Here is a 16,230-nt window from a genome sequence, read left to right as displayed (position 1 = left end):
TGTTTTGTAATGGCGAATGGAGCCCAAATTTACGGCACGAAAATCACGCGCCACCGATCGTGCACGGGTTTTGGCTCGGACGGATTTAAGCGTAAATCGTGAACCAAAACAACGTAAATGATTACAAATTTTAGCGTAAATCGTCCATCTGTTTCATAATAACGAATGTAGACCGAATGTATCTCTCAGCGCACGAGGTTGTCATAAAACGCATCAAGAAATTTCGTAAATTGGTGTAAGATACAAGAAGAAGTGATCTGAAGTAATTGTAAAATGCAAACTAACCATGTACATGAGAATTGTTTCAGATTTTATAATAAGATATAAGAGATAATTATTCATGTACTCAACTATGATAATGTCGTGTTTACATTTTAGCTGTTGGTACATACACACAAAACTCTGTTTCACCATAACACCACTGGTAGCAAAAAAAACTGAGTTCAAAAGGCTCTTCCAGCTTTCCTAATGTGGAGAAAACCACCGAGGTCCATATCTGCAAACGTAACATGAACTGCTAATATGATCTTTCTTTGTTAATATGTCTTTTCAAGCTTGTTATGACTAACATAACCTAAAGTCTAAACTGAATGCAAACTTAAGTTAGCTGGTAGACATAACAGTCAAGGTAGACAAAAAAGTTGGCACATTGTCAAGTAAAAAATAGATATCAGTTTTGCTTAGAAGAGAGTACATAGGCAACTGTCAATAATATAATATTAGAGCCTATATCCATACCAATATCAATGCAAACATTTTTTTCAATGTTAGTAGGGATAATGATTTAGTAGCTCCATACAATAATAAAGGCATATATAACAGACAGGGAGGATAAAAGACTAATCCATCAATGCATCAGAACATGCAGTTAGCATCTCCATTACTTTTCCTCGCATGCCTAAAAATATGCAGGATTAGTTGAACATCTAGGCACAATTGAATACTAGGAAATATATTCTAAACTCTCCCTATAATTCCCAAAAAATTCTGTTATGCCTCCACATATATACTGCATAGGTGCCAACCTGATCGTGCAGATAAAGGTGATATAAACATTTTCATGACCAGTTGTTTCAGGCAATTTATATTTTCATTAGGACAAGCACAAGACTATTTTTTGATAAAATATAAATGTTCATACATAAGAAACAAAAAGTCTGAAATGCTACCTGAAAAAACCGACGACATCAGCAACCTGATCTACAAGGTCAATAACAGCTGGCACATGCACATCAGCTAAAATCGGAGCTGCTCCAAATTGCAATACTTAACATATACACAATGATCTATGGAAAAGAATAAAATCTACATGCTGTAGGAGCAAGATGAGAATAAGGTATGCAATCATTTGTTTACCCTTGGATCTAATAAGCATTTCATCCAACAATAGAGCTGCAAGCAAAAAGAGAGGCCTGCACCTATCTAGATGTCAAATAACCATGCACTTGCAAGGCGGGACCAGTATGATGACTATGTCGCTGGTTAACTAGATCCAAGAGTTGCAGGACATATTCATCTCCACAACAATTTTATTGGACTCAAACACCTATAGGTCTGTAAAAACAGAGAAAATTACAAAGGAAATAAGAAAAAAAGCATATATAGAGCGCCCCGTTGCCGCATCCTCATATAATGAATTCATCAAATATTCATTGAATTTCGATCTACATAATTTGTATTGAAATACTACATAAATGACTACCAAATTATATTAGATTGATACAAATTTGTGAATTGAAGCATAGGAGCCAGATTTGGATAGAGGTATTGGTATTTTAATAGAATACATGGTCGACAATTCCATTTAGTGGTTCATAAATGTATCAATCACTTATTTGTACAATGATTTAATAATATATTAGTGGTTTATTTGTAGATATGTTATTTTCGGATGACAAATATTAGCTAGACCGAAACCATAAATAATGGTGCATTTAAAAAATGTTGCCAGTCAAAATAAACGTCCGTCCTCCAAGTAGCATATTCCCTGTTTATCTTCTCTAGATCCCACTGCTACTTGTCCATGCGCTACAAGCAGAGATATATGATCTCACGCCACTAGAACATGGATGCGGCAAATTTTAAGATAATTTGGCAACAAATTCACCCATCCATTTGGGTACACATAAACTTGTTTTGCGTCTAAGTGCATCAAAAATTGCATAAAAATGCAGATCCGATGGAAACAAAAGACGGGGAGAGCAATATACATACACTCTCAATCCATCAGCTTGGGGGAGTGCAGGGCCCTCACCATCGGCTTGAGGGAGCACCTAGCCAGGATGTAGGTCGCCGCCGTCAGATGCTGGGTCCAGTGGAATCCGGCTGGGCGGTGTTCCTCGTGGGGGAAGCAGCGCCCTTGGCCTAGCATTGATGGTATGAAAGCCATGGCGAGCATAATACCCATTTTTTAACCTACCTTCGATCTTGGAAACCTGTAAAATGGAACCGCGGCCGAGGACAGCCCATGGGAAGAGACCGCATGGCCAAATCCCGGTGGAGGAGGTAACCCCGCCACACGACCAGATCCACCGGATCTACAAGACTGAGAGGATCCACAGGATGGAGATGGAGATGGAGATGGAATCGAATGTACCTTGACGACAGAGGCGGAGCACCTGCCGAGCATGGGGATGGCACACGCGACGTTGGTGGGCGTGTCGCCAGGGGCCTTGACGAAGGCGCCCGACTCGGCCAGCGATAGCCCGGCCACGTCGGGAGAGGAGGGATCCGAGGGGGCGGGGAGGGGGACGGTAGAGACAGCGGCGCAGTTGGTTGTGCGAGAGGCAGATCCAGGTGAGGCGACGGCGGCGGGTATGTCTAGGGTTCCACCGCCGCGTGCGTTGCGAGTGAGGTGAACTGGATAAATGCGAGCGAGTGGGTGGCATCGTGCGTCCGATGCACGTAATATGCATAAACTGATACACACATCATCATAACTCGTATTATAATTTGGCGTAAGCACTTAGGTACAATAAGCCAAAAAGGGGTCTGGTGCGGTCTGCGCACCTGATCGGTAGGTGGTCGGGGCTTCCTTTACTTAAAAAGAGCCCAGGGCTCTAAATACATACATACATATATATATATGTATAGGGCGATGGTAATGGAAGCCCTGGGCTTCCATTAGTACCAGGAAGCCCCAGCCAGGTATACCCACGTTCCGTACCAGCGTGCGTTCCATCGGGCACGGGTTCTGACTTGGACAGATTTTAGCGTAAAACGTGAACAAGAACAGCGTAAATGATTACGAATTTTAGCGTAAATCGTAGATCGGTTTTGAAACGGCGAATGCGGCCCGAAAATTATGGCGTAAAAATCTCGCGCGTCCCATCGTGATCGGTTCTGACTCGGACAGATTTTAGCGTAAAACATGAACCAAAATAGCGTAAATGAGTACGAAATTTAGCGTAAATCGTATATCTGTTTCGTAACCGTAAATGGGCCCCGAAATTACGGCGTAATAATCGCGTGCGTCTGATCGTGCGCGGGTTTTGGCTCAAATAGATTTTAGCATAAAACGTGAGCTAAAACAGCGTAAATGAGTACATAATTTAGCGTAAATCGTATACATGTTTCGTAACAGCAAATGAGGCCTGAATTACAGCGTGAAAATCGCGTGCGATCGATTGAGCGCGGGTTCTGGCTCGAATGGATTTCAGCGTAAATTGTGAACCAAAACAACGTAAATGAGTATAAATTTTAACGTAAATCGTCCAACTGTTTCATAATAACGAATGTAAACCGAATGTATCTCTCAGCGCATGAGGTTGTCATAAAACGCATCAAAAAAATTTGTAAATTGGTGTAAGATACAACAAGTGATCTGAGGTAATTGTAGCGTAAAATGCAAGCTAACCATCTACAGTCAGATTTTGCAATAAGATATAAGAGATAATTATTCCTATACTCAACTATGATAATGTCGTGTTTACATTTTAGCTGTTGGTACATACACACAAAACTCTGTTTCACCATAACACCACTGTTAGCAAAAAAACTGAGTTGAAAAGGCTCTTCCAGCTTTCCTAATGTGGAGAAAACCACCGAGGTCCATATCTGCAAATGTAACATGAACTGTTAAGATGATCTTTCCTTGTTAATATGTCTTTTCAAGTTTGTTATGACTAACATAACCTAAAGTCTAAACTGAATGCAAACTTGAGTTAGAAGATCAGATTGGTGGTCTACGTGTTTACAAAGCGGAGCATACGCGCGATCTAGTAATTGGGCGTAATAGCGTATTCAAATTAGCATAAAAACACATATTTAGGAAATAAAAATTACAGAGGTGGATCATGCATGCTGGTTACAGTAAGTAGGGCTAGATGGCTGACTTATTGATGCATGTTCATGTAAGGAAGCAGAAGCATCAGATGTCGCGCTATGGCTGGCTCGCCAGCATCGACTCATGATGGGTCGCGCCCACACTGGTGGCACCTGGATTGCTGTAAAACACATTAAAAAGTGTCATAAATTTAGCGTAAAACGCAGTAAGACTGTTTTTAATGTCAGATCACAGATGAAAAAATCTGTTCACCCTTTGTTCCACGCATATGGATGCTTATTCATGTTTTATCTCAAAGTGGTGACAACTAGTATGAAGTGATAGTTTTGTCCTCATTTTTAATAGCATCGTCTCTACACCTAGTAAGAAGTATCGAGGCTGCATTATTGTTTACTTAAACCTTGAGAAGTAGACTCAACAATTTAGTACGTAAGATAACCTTGCTTAAATACTACTTTTAAAAATATGTCACCTGTAAGGGTAATTTGCCGTGAAGTGCATAAAAAATAACCTTTGTTAAAGACCACTTTTAAAGACTACAGCTAAGTGCATATGGCTCCTATTGCAAATTCTTGGTGAGGTTCCAATGAAGCATACAATCCGTAAAGGGATTACAACATTGAATCTCTGTTACTACGATTGACCGTTTTCCAATTGAACATTAGATTGGAGTGTAAAATTAAGAAAAAAAAATGCTCAAACCTGAAGCCCTGAACACGTAAAGCAACACAGGCAGCGTTGTCAAGGATGAATGGAGGGGCGACGCGGTTCTGGATAACTGCAATATAGGAGATAACTGCAACAGGAATATGGGATGTAAGTCAACCAACATGTTTCACAATGTAAATAAAAAATTTAGTAATTTGTTACATTCAGATTCAGATACAAGTTGTTCATAATTAAATAATATAGATACAATCATAAAAACAGTGAAGAACTGAAACTAGCACAAGCATTTTTTTCATGAAGTTTAATTATATGCATTTTTTCTTAATATAGAAATAGGATGTGTTAGTATGTAGTCTACCAAAATTGAGTCATGACAATATTTGACATTATCTCAGAACAGTTTGGAAAGTACAAGTTAGATCCACACCTTTAGATTATCATAGCCACATCTCAGAACATGTTTACAACACCCTTTCGAGCACTCCGTACGTCTTTAGGTTCATCAACACAATGTGTTAACGCCACCTGACGGGCAAGATATTACCAATGCCCATGATTGACATGATAATTCACAAAGAGTAGGCCATGAAAAAAAGTACAATGCACTTAAAAAATGTCTGAAGCCCTTAATTCCAATTTCCCTGACACAGTCAAAAGGGGAAAAGAAAATGAACAAATCCTTGGTTGCAACTATACTGATACGTCCAATGGAACATGCATCATCTGAAGATGAAAAACAAGAACATTCACCTATTGCAGACCCTATTCATCCACCAAGGGTCGCAATGCTGACAAGCTTGGCTATGTAGCAGCAGCATTCAGAGCCTATTGGCAACATTCAGAGCCTGCCTGCAAGTAACAGCAGCACAAGCAGCCAGGAGTCGTCGATGCCTACCTCCCGGAGCAGTTGAGACAGGTGCGATGAGGACGACCCCGCCTTGTACCCATCAGTTTCGGCGGTGGCAACATCCGCTTCCTTGTCGCCGGCCTTGTGATGGGGTTGGGGCTGGTCACCGGCGACGGCGGGGTCGCTGGGTGGGGGTGCTGGCGCTGGCTGGGAAGGCGGCGAGGGGTTCCAATATGATGAATCACGAAGCCACAAACCATGGGAGTCCGCGTCGTCGGGGAGGGGGGAAGATGAGACATAACTCGGGCCGCGAGGCTGCGCCCCGCGTGAACGCGACCACCTCTTCGCTGACCCCCGCTGCCTCCTCCACAGTCGTTGTCGCCTTCAGGGAAGAGGAGTGAGGAAGCGATCTTGGCAAGATCCGTATGGCCAGCTGGTAGCCTAGGAGCCGCGTGGAACCATCCCGCGATCTCCGGCGCAGGGCGCCTTCGCCTCCGTGGGGAGGGTGACGCACAGAGCAGGGCGGTGTGGATCGACATGCAGGCCGATGAGGCGTTCCCCGGAGGCCTGGTACTCGGCGATGGCGGCGATGGCTAGGGTTTGGATTGGCGTGAGGAGAGAGGGGATGAGGGCGGTTGACGATCTGGTGTGATCCCGTAGGGTGAATGAGGCTAGCGTTTGGGCTCTTTCAGTTGGGCCTCGGACCTCTGCATGTTATGTTCAGTTGAAAAGGCGGTGCAGCCTAACCTCTAGACTAGAATGACTAGGGCTTCCTCCATTATAGAGAGCCTAGGGCTCTTAATACATAAACTATATATAGGGCTGTGGTAATGGAAGCCCTGGGCTTCCATTAGTACCAGGAAGCCCCAGTCAGGTATAGCCACGTCCCGTACCAGCGTGCGTTCCATCGGGCACAGGTTCTTACTCTGACATATTTTAGCGTAAAACGTGAACAAAAACAGCGTAAATGGTTATGAATTGTAGCGTAAATCGTAGATCTGTTTTTGAAACGGCGAATGCGGCCCGAAATTTACGGCGTAAAAATCTCGTGCGTCCCATTGTGGTCGGGTTCTGACTCGGACAGATTTTAGCGTAAAACATGAACTAAAACAGCGTAAATGAGTACGAAACTTAGCGTAAATCGTATATCTGTTTCGTAACAGTAAATGGGTCCCGAAATTATGGCGTAATAATCGCATGCGTCCGATCGTGCGTGGGTTCTGGCTCGAATAGATTTTAGTGTAAAAGGTGAGCTAAAACAACGTAAATGAGTACACAATTTAGCGTAAATCGTAAAAGGTGAACCGAAACATTGTAAATTAGTATAGATTTTACCATAAATTGTATATTTGTTTTGTAATGGCGAATGGAGCCCAAATTTACGGCACGAAAATCACGCGCCACCGATCGTGCATGGGTTTTGGCTCGGACGGATTTAAGCGTAAATCGTGAACCAAAACAACGTAAATGATTACAAATTTTAGCGTAAATCGTCCATCTGTTTCATAATAACGAATGTAGACCGAATGTATCTCTCAGCGCACGAGGTTGTCATAAAACGCATCAAGAAATTTCGTAAATTGGTGTAAGATACAAGAAGAAGTGATCTGAAGTAATTGTAAAATGCAAACTAACCATGTACATGAGAATTGTTTCAGATTTTATAATAAGATATAAGAGATAATTATTCATGTACTCAACTATGATAATGTCGTGTTTACATTTTAGCTGTTGGTACATACACACAAAACTCTGTTTCACCATAACACCACTGGTAGCAAAAAAAACTGAGTTCAAAAGGCTCTTCCAGCTTTCCTAATGTGGAGAAAACCACCGAGGTCCATATCTGCAAACGTAACATGAACTGCTAATATGATCTTTCTTTGTTAATATGTCTTTTCAAGCTTGTTATGACTAACATAACCTAAAGTCTAAACTGAATGCAAACTTAAGTTAGCTGGTAGACATAACAGTCAAGGTAGACAAAAAAGTTGGCACATTGTCAAGTAAAAAAATAGATATCAGTTTTGCTTAGAAGAGAGTACATAGGCAACTGTCAATAATATAATATTAGAGCCTATATCCATACCAATATCAATGCAAACATTTTTTTCAATGTTAGTAGGGATAATGATTTAGTAGCTCCATACAATAATAAAGGCATATATAACAGACAGGGAGGATAAAAGACTAATCCATCAATGCATCAGAACATGCAGTTAGCATCTCCATTACTTTTCCTCGCATGCCTAAAAATATGCAGGATTAGTTGAACATCTAGGCACAATTGAATACTAGGAAATATATTCTAAACTCTCCCTATAATTCCCAAAAAATTCTGTTATGCCTCCACATATATACTGCATAGGTGCCAACCTGATCGTGCAGATAAAGGTGATATAAACATTTTCATGACCAGTTGTTTCAGGCAATTTATATTTTCATTAGGACAAGCACAAGACTATTTTTTGATAAAATATAAATGTTCATACATAAGAAACAAAAAGTCTGAAATGCTACCTGAAAAAACCGACGACATCAGCAACCTGATCTACAAGGTCAATAACAGCTGGCACATGCACATCAGCTAAAATCGGAGCTGCTCCAAATTGCAATACTTAACATATACACAATGATCTATGGAAAAGAATAAAATCTACATGCTGTAGGAGCAAGATGAGAATAAGGTATGCAATCATTTGTTTACCCTTGGATCTAATAAGCATTTCATCCAACAATAGAGCTGCAAGCAAAAAGAGAGGCCTGCACCTATCTAGATGTCAAATAACCATGCACTTGCAAGGCGGGACCAGTATGATGACTATGTCGCTGGTTAACTAGATCCAAGAGCTGCAGGACATATTCATCTCCACAACAATTTTATTGGACTCAAACACCTATAGGTCTGTAAAAACAGAGAAAATTACAAAGGAAATAAGAAAAAAAGCATATATAGAGCGCCCCGTTGCCGCATCCTCATATAATGAATTCATCAAATATTCATTGAATTTCGATCTACATAATTTGTATTGAAATACTACATAAATGACTACCAAATTATATTAGATTGATACAAATTTGTGAATTGAAGCATAGGAGCCAGATTTGGATAGAGGTATTGGTATTTTAATAGAATACATGGTCGACAATTCCATTTAGTGGTTCATAAATGTATCAATCACTTATTTGTACAATGATTTAATAATATATTAGTGGTTTATTTGTAGATATGTTATTTTCGGATGACAAATATTAGCTAGACCGAAACCATAAATAATGGTGCATTTAAAAAATGTTGCCAGTCAAAATAAACGTCCGTCCTCCAAGTAGCATATTCCCTGTTTATCTTCTCTAGATCCCACTGCTACTTGTCCATGCGCTACAAGCAGAGATATATGATCTCACGCCACTAGAACATGGATGCGGCAAATTTTAAGATAATTTGGCAACAAATTCACCCATCCATTTGGGTACACATAAACTTGTTTTGCGTCTAAGTGCATCAAAAATTGCATAAAAATGCAGATCCGATGGAAACAAAAGACGGGGAGAGCAATATACATACACTCTCAATCCATCATCTTGGGGGAGTGCAGGGCCCTCACCATCGGCTTGAGGGAGCACCTAGCCAGGATGTAGGTCGCCGCCGTCAGATGCTGGGTCCAGTGGAATCCGGCTGGGCGGTGTTCCTCGTGGGGGAAGCAGCGCCCTTGGCCTAGCATTGATGGTATGAAAGCCATGGCGAGCATAATACCCATTTTTTAACCTACCTTCGATCTTGGAAACCTGTAAAATGGAACCGCGGCCGAGGACAGCCCATGGGAAGAGACCGCATGGCCAAATCCCGGTGGAGGAGGTAACCCCGCCACACGACCAGATCCACCGGATCTACAAGACTGAGAGGATCCACAGGATGGAGATGGAGATGGAGATGGAATCGAATGTACCTTGACGACAGAGGCGGAGCACCTGCCGAGCATGGGGATGGCACACACGACGTTGGTGGGCGTGTCGCCAGGGGCCTTGACGAAGGCGCCCGACTCGGCCAGCGATAGCCCGGCCACGTCGGGAGAGGAGGGATCCGAGGGGGCGGGGAGGGGGACGGTAGAGACAGCGGCACAGTTGGTTGTGCGAGAGGCAGATCCAGGTGAGGCGACGGCGGCGGGTATGTCTAGGGTTCCACCGCCGCGTGCGTTGCGAGTGAGGTGAACTGGATAAATGCGAGCGAGTGGGTGGCATCGTGGGTCCGATGCACGTAATATGCATAAACTGATACACACATCATCATAACTCGTATTATAATTTGGCGTAAGCAGTTAGGTACAATAAGCCAAAAAGGGGTCTGGTGCGGTCTGCGCACCTGATCGGTAGGTGGTCGGGGCTTCCTTTACTTAAAAAGAGCCCAGGGCTCTAAATACATATACTATATATATATATATATATATATATATATATATATATATATATAGGGCGATGGTAATGGAAGCCCTGGGCTTCCATTAGTACCAGGAAGCCCCAGCCAGGTATACCCACGTTCCGTACCAGCGTGCGTTCCATCGGGCACGGGTTCTGACTTGGACAGATTTTAGCGTAAAACGTGAACAAAAACAGCGTAAATGATTACGAATTTTAGCGTAAATCGTAGATCGGTTTTGAAACGGCGAATGCGGCCCGAAAATTATGGCGTAAAAATCTCGCGCGTCCCATCGTGATCGGTTCTGACTCGGACAGATTTTAGCGTAAAACATGAACCAAAATAGCGTAAATGAGTACGAAATTTAGCGTAAATCGTATATCTATTTCGTAACCGTAAATGGGCCCCGAAATTACGGCGTAATAATCGCGTGCGTCTGATCGTGCGCGGGTGTAGGAAACGGGTGACGCCTAAGAGGGGGGGGGTGAATTAGGACTTCTAAAACTTTTACTAAACTAGGCCACAATTAAATCCCTAGAGCAAAACCTATGAAAATAATCAAACTAGAATGTGCAAGCTAGGTTTTGTCTAAGTGTTGCTGTCTCTACCGCAAAGGCTAAGTTTCAATCTACACTAAATAAGTAAGACTACAAGATTGAAACTTAAATGCTTAATATAAATGCGGAATGTAAAGAGCTAAGTAGAGAAGCAAACTCTCGTGGATGACGCCGGTATTTTTACCGAGGTATCCGGAACCACGCAAGGTCCCGACTAATCCTCGTTGGTGCCCCTACGCAAAGGGAAGCCCACGCGAGGGCCAAGCACCTCGGTCGAGTAACTCCGTAGAGAGCCGCGGGCCTTCTCCACGCGCAAGTGGTGCTCCGCTTCCGGCTCCTCTCGGACGCTCCCCGCCGTCTCCACTATCGAGCTTCCGACCGAAACGCCGCGGGCCTCGTTCCCTCCGGTACACGGTGGCGGCCGTGACACAAACGCGGTTGTCACGGTCTCGCAAGACTCTCGCCCCACTCGGTACAATTACAACGACTCACGCGAGAGCCGAGGGGTTGTGAGGTTTATCTAAACTCACTCAACAATCTAGGGTTCACCTAGAGCAAGCGCTAAAGCGGTCTAACTAACCTAAGCACTTCACAAAGCACCTACGCTAATCACCGAGTGATTCTATTAAGCACTTGGGTGTTTGAGCTCTTGGAAATATGCACTATGTGTCTTGGTATGTTGCTTGGGCTCTCACACCAGAGAATGGCCGGTTGGGGTGGTATTTATAGCCTCCACACCCCCAACTAGCCGTTGGACAGAAAGCAACAGCTTTCTGTCGTCAGGTGCACCGGACAGTCCGGTGCACCACCGGACACTGAACAGTAGATGTCCGGTGCACGCCACGTCAGCCGACCGTTGGCGCCTGTAGCAGACGACCGTTGGATCCGACCGTTGCCTTCTGCCCGTTGGCACACCGGACAGTCCGGTGCACACCGGACAGTCCGGTGCTACAGCCAGAGAGCGCCTTTCTGCGGCCTCTCTGCGCAGACTGTCCGGTGCCTCACCGGACAGTCCGGTGCACACCGGACACCAATGTCCGGTGCGCCACCAGGCGCTGGCTGACAGCCCTCATCTTGGATTTCTTCGCTGATTTCTTCGGGCTTCTTTGTTCTTGAGTATTGGACTCCTATGCATCTTTTTATGTCTTCTTTTGAGGTGTTGCATCCTCATTGCCTTGGTCCAATTCTCTTCGCATCTTGTGAACTACAAACACAAACACTAGAAAACTTATTAGTTCACGGATTGTGTTGTTCATCAAACACCAAAACTCAAATAGCCAAAAGGCCCGGGGTCCATTTTCCTTACAATCTACCCTTTTTGGTGATTGATGACAACACAACCAAAGCAAGCAAATATTACAAACATTTGAATATAAATATACAATCTACTTGCTAGGATGCATGTTTGTCCCCGTAATGTGAGATTATGGACTTAAGCCTCCCCCTAACTCCATAATTCACTTAATTACTATTTTTGGACCAAATAACCAAAACCACTTGAAAAGCCACTTGGAGATTTTAAATTCTCGGGATTCTTGAGAGGTTTCATCCCATCACGAGTGACTCTCCAAACACCTAGATCAACGGCCTCTAGGTAACAAGCCATTCTAGCACTATAATATGGGAAGTTAGTGCCGTCGAAGTGTGGTGGCCTATGGGTATCCATCCCTTCCTCTAAAAAGCGTCGGCTCTTTTTAGCGGTGAAGCTAAAGCGTTTCAAATGAGCCAAACCGGCTTTGATAAGCTAGGTGATGCGGACATTGTGAGGAAGATTATCTCCCTGCTACCACAACAAAGATATGGGAGCATCATCACCATCCTTCACAACATGGAGGATTTGAGCAACATGACCCCGACCATTGTGATTGGGAAAATTGCAGCCTTTGAGATGTCGCGAAAAATGAGTCGGGGAGAGGAGCCAACTTCCTCAAGGCCATATGCTTTTGCATGTGATGAAAGGAAGGGCAAAAAGAAGGCTCCCACTCCAAGTTCCTCAAGTGAAGAAGAGGAAGAAGAAGAAAGTGATGATGATGAAGATAATCAACCATGCACATCATCCTCCGAGGACGAAGAAACAATCCGACGCGTCGGAAAGGTAATGAGGATGATCCGCAAGATTAATCTAATGGGTGTGCCCCTGCAGGTCGAGGATCTTCTCTTTAACATTGACAGGAAAAAGCAAAGGAAGAGAGGATTGTCACACCCGGTTTTAGAAGGCAAACCGAATGCGAACCATGTACGTGCCAGGATCAGTTATTCACGTACACAGCAGTTACATAACATGGACATCATCACACAGTGCTCAAAATAGTATTAATAAGGGAAATAGTCGATTACATCATACGTCTGAGACGTCCATATAGTTCTTACAATAAATCAAAGTGCGGAAAAGAAACGTAGATAACGCGGCCTTCACAGGCAGCCGACTGGGGGTTGCCGCTAACCCACACCTAGAACTCGTCGTAGTCTTGGAACTCCTGGAAGTCTCCTTCCACAGCTTCATCTTCGCCTGAGCAGTGGTTGCAATGCTGACAACCTGGGGGGGGGTTTGGTGTGTAGAGCAAGGGTGAGTACACATCAACATACTCAGCAAGTATCCTGTTTGGCTGTAGTGGACTAGCTTTATGTGGGGATAAGTCAAGCAGTTGCTTTTAGTTGGTCAGATTATTATTTACTAGTAGAAAGCCAAGTTTTAGCATTAACCCAAGTTATTAACCCGATGTACCCTTTCCAAACGGAAAGAATACCACTTACCAATACCATAATCATAACCAGAACCATCAATCTCATAACCACCTGTACCACAATGTCTCTGATCAAGTACCACTAATCACTGGAGCTCCCTTGGCCGCTCATAACCGTGAGCACGGCTGATATATCAGTTTCATAACACTCTGCAGAGGTTGTGCACTTTACCCACAAGCCGTGATTCCCTCTTGCCTCGGGCCGATCAAACCCTTAAACACTACCAAGGTGAATAGGCAGGGTTTCACTACGTAGCCTTTACAAAGATTCCCCGGGACTGTAGCCACCCGTTAGGTTTCCTAAATGCACCGCACTCCTCCCCAAGGGGCGAACCCAAACTTGGCAGAGCGAGCCGCATACACCGAGCCCCATTGACGGCACGACGGCTAAGTGAACTACATCCCGGATCCTCTAATTATTCAGCTAAGGGCACCCCATTCCACCCTCATGGTTGCACTGTTTTCCCGGGCGGTCATCCATAGAACAGGTCCTTACGGAGAGGCACTCGAGAAACCGCTCGAGTCCCCTTGAAAACCACAAGTATGATCATAAAGAAGAACGGGAAAACAGCGTATCATAGATAACCACATCATGTTCATTGATTAGAGTTGAGCAATAGCATAAAGCTAAACAGTAATAATCCAACCCAGATAGGTAAACAAGGACATGGATAACAAAAGCTAGTCAATCCTTAGGCATAAATGTGTAAGCGGGAGGTGAATTAAATAATGAATAGGACAGAGATAGGTCAAAGGACACTTGCCTCCACCAACCGACTGCTGCTCAGGGGCTTCTCCTGCGAATTCCTCGGGCTCTTCGACCGAATCGTTCTCTATGCGAGCGCAAACATACATACATCCATCCACATATTTAATACAAAAGAACAGTACACCATACAAGATAACAAATAAAGCGAATATGCATCAAGTATGACATTCGATATCGCATTTGTTATGGTTAGAAAGAAACAGGAAAGGGTCTCGCAGGGGGTTAAATCTTATGCACTAATGACACAATTGGTTTTTAACAAAATAATTCTGTTATATATATTTATATATACTAATGGAAACCTAATCACTTTTAGTTGATCAACATTGCACAGGGTAAACAATTAACTACGTGAATCAATAGCATAACGGAATTTTAAATTAAACTTCCTATTTTCCCATAGCATGAACAGTGATTAGCCTACTTAAAATACAGTAATTATAATCACAGAAAGTAAATAAAATAAAATAAAAAATAAATAAAAAAAAACAGAGGGGGGGGGGGCGGTTGAACCGGCCCGGGGGCAGGCGGCCGAGCTGGGGCGGCCGAGCGCGGGGGGGGCGGCCGAGCTGGGGCCGGGGGCGGCTGAGCCGGGGCCGAGGCCGGCTGAACCGGCCCGGGACAGGGGGGCGCGGCCAGGGGGCCAGGCGGCCGGGGCGCGGGCTAGGGGCGGCTGGCGGCCGGGCGGGGCGCGGCTGGGGGCGGCCAGCGGCCGGGCCAGGGCGGCCAGGGGAGCGGCCGGGGCGGGCCAGCGGCGGCCGGGGCCGGCTGGGCACGGCCGAGGGCCGGCCAGCGGCGGCCAGGGGCCACGGCGGGGCTGGGGCGGCTGCCGGCGCGGCCAGGGGGCGCGCGGGGGTGGGGAGAGAAGAGGGGAGGGAGGAGAGGGAGGAGGGGGAGGGGGCTCACCGGCGGGGATCGACGGCGAGGGGCGGCCGGCGGCAGGGGGCGGCGCGGCGGCCTAGGGTAGGGGGCAGGGGCGGCGGCGGCTTAGGGCAGGGGTAGGGGCGGCGCTAGGGAGAGAATGAGAGAAAATGAGAGGGAGAGGGAGAGGGTTTGGGGAAAAAGGGGAGGTGGGGGGGGCGGCTTGGGCCAATTGGGCCCAAGGGGGGGGGGCGCCAGGGGGCGGCTGGGCCGGCCGGGGTCGGCCCAGGGCGCGGGAGAGAGAGAGAAAGGGGAGAGAGAAAGAGAGAGAAAGAAAGATAAAAGATTTTCCGCTTGTTCTCGAAATCCGATCTTTCTATATGAATGCATTTGCACTTTTAAAGCAATCAAAAGAAATGCAAGGTTCGGCATGGTGCATCAAACAACATAAAGTATTTAGGGTTTTTCTTACACGGGAAATCCAAACCGAATCCCGCTAGAACTTTGGAAAAGGTCAAGGTTTAGCGAGGGGAAAAAGAAAAAGAAAAGGTAACGCCCGAATTTTGGCGAGTAAAGAAAGAAAAAATTCAACTGCAAAAATTCGGGGCGTTACAAACCTATCCCCCTTAAAAGAATCTCGCCCTCGAGATTCAGGGCTGGCTAGCAAAGAGCTCTGGGTACTTAGCCACTAGATCATCTTCACGCTCCCAGGTTGCTTCTTCCTCAGAGTGGTGATTCCATCTGACTTTGCACATTCTGATGGTCTTCCTTCGGGTGACTCTATCTGCAACCTCAAGGATCTGAGCTGGCTTCTCAATATAGGTCAAGTCCTCCTGGACTTCAAGACCTTCCACTGGCAACTGCTCTTCTGGCACACGCAAACACTTCTTCAACTGAGACACATGAAAGACATCATGCACAGCAGACAAATTCTCTGGCAGGCTGAGCTGATAAGCCACTTCTCCACGCTTGAGAGAATTTGATACGGACCAATGTAGCGGGGTGCTAGCTTGCCTTTGACTCCGAATCTTCTGACTCCTCTGATCGGTGACACTTTCAGATAGACAAAGTCTCCGACTTCAAA

The 16,230-nt window shown here is 45.0% G+C and overlaps 1 long non-coding RNA gene across 2 annotated transcripts; it reads right to left on the bottom strand.

The window, feature by feature from the left end:
- Positions 1-3,868: 3,868 nt before the first annotated feature.
- Positions 3,869-6,514, bottom strand: LOC109939204 (uncharacterized). 2 transcript variants are annotated; one of them, XR_562225.3, is made up of 4 exons: positions 5,382-6,514; positions 4,988-5,081; positions 4,335-4,445; positions 3,869-4,056 (listed from the first exon to the last, which is right to left on the bottom strand). It is a non-coding gene; the product is annotated as an uncharacterized lncRNA (long non-coding RNA). The 2 variants fall into 2 exon arrangements; XR_562224.3 differs by having other exon boundaries at positions 3,869-4,445; positions 5,382-6,512.
- Positions 6,515-16,230: the final 9,716 nt, after the last annotated feature.

This window comes from Zea mays, chromosome 2 (genome assembly GCF_902167145.1).
Source record: "Zea mays cultivar B73 chromosome 2, Zm-B73-REFERENCE-NAM-5.0, whole genome shotgun sequence".
NCBI lineage: Eukaryota > Viridiplantae > Streptophyta > Magnoliopsida > Poales > Poaceae > Zea > Zea mays.
Note: the sequence above shows the minus strand (reverse complement) of the source record. Positions and strands in the feature narration are given on the sequence as shown.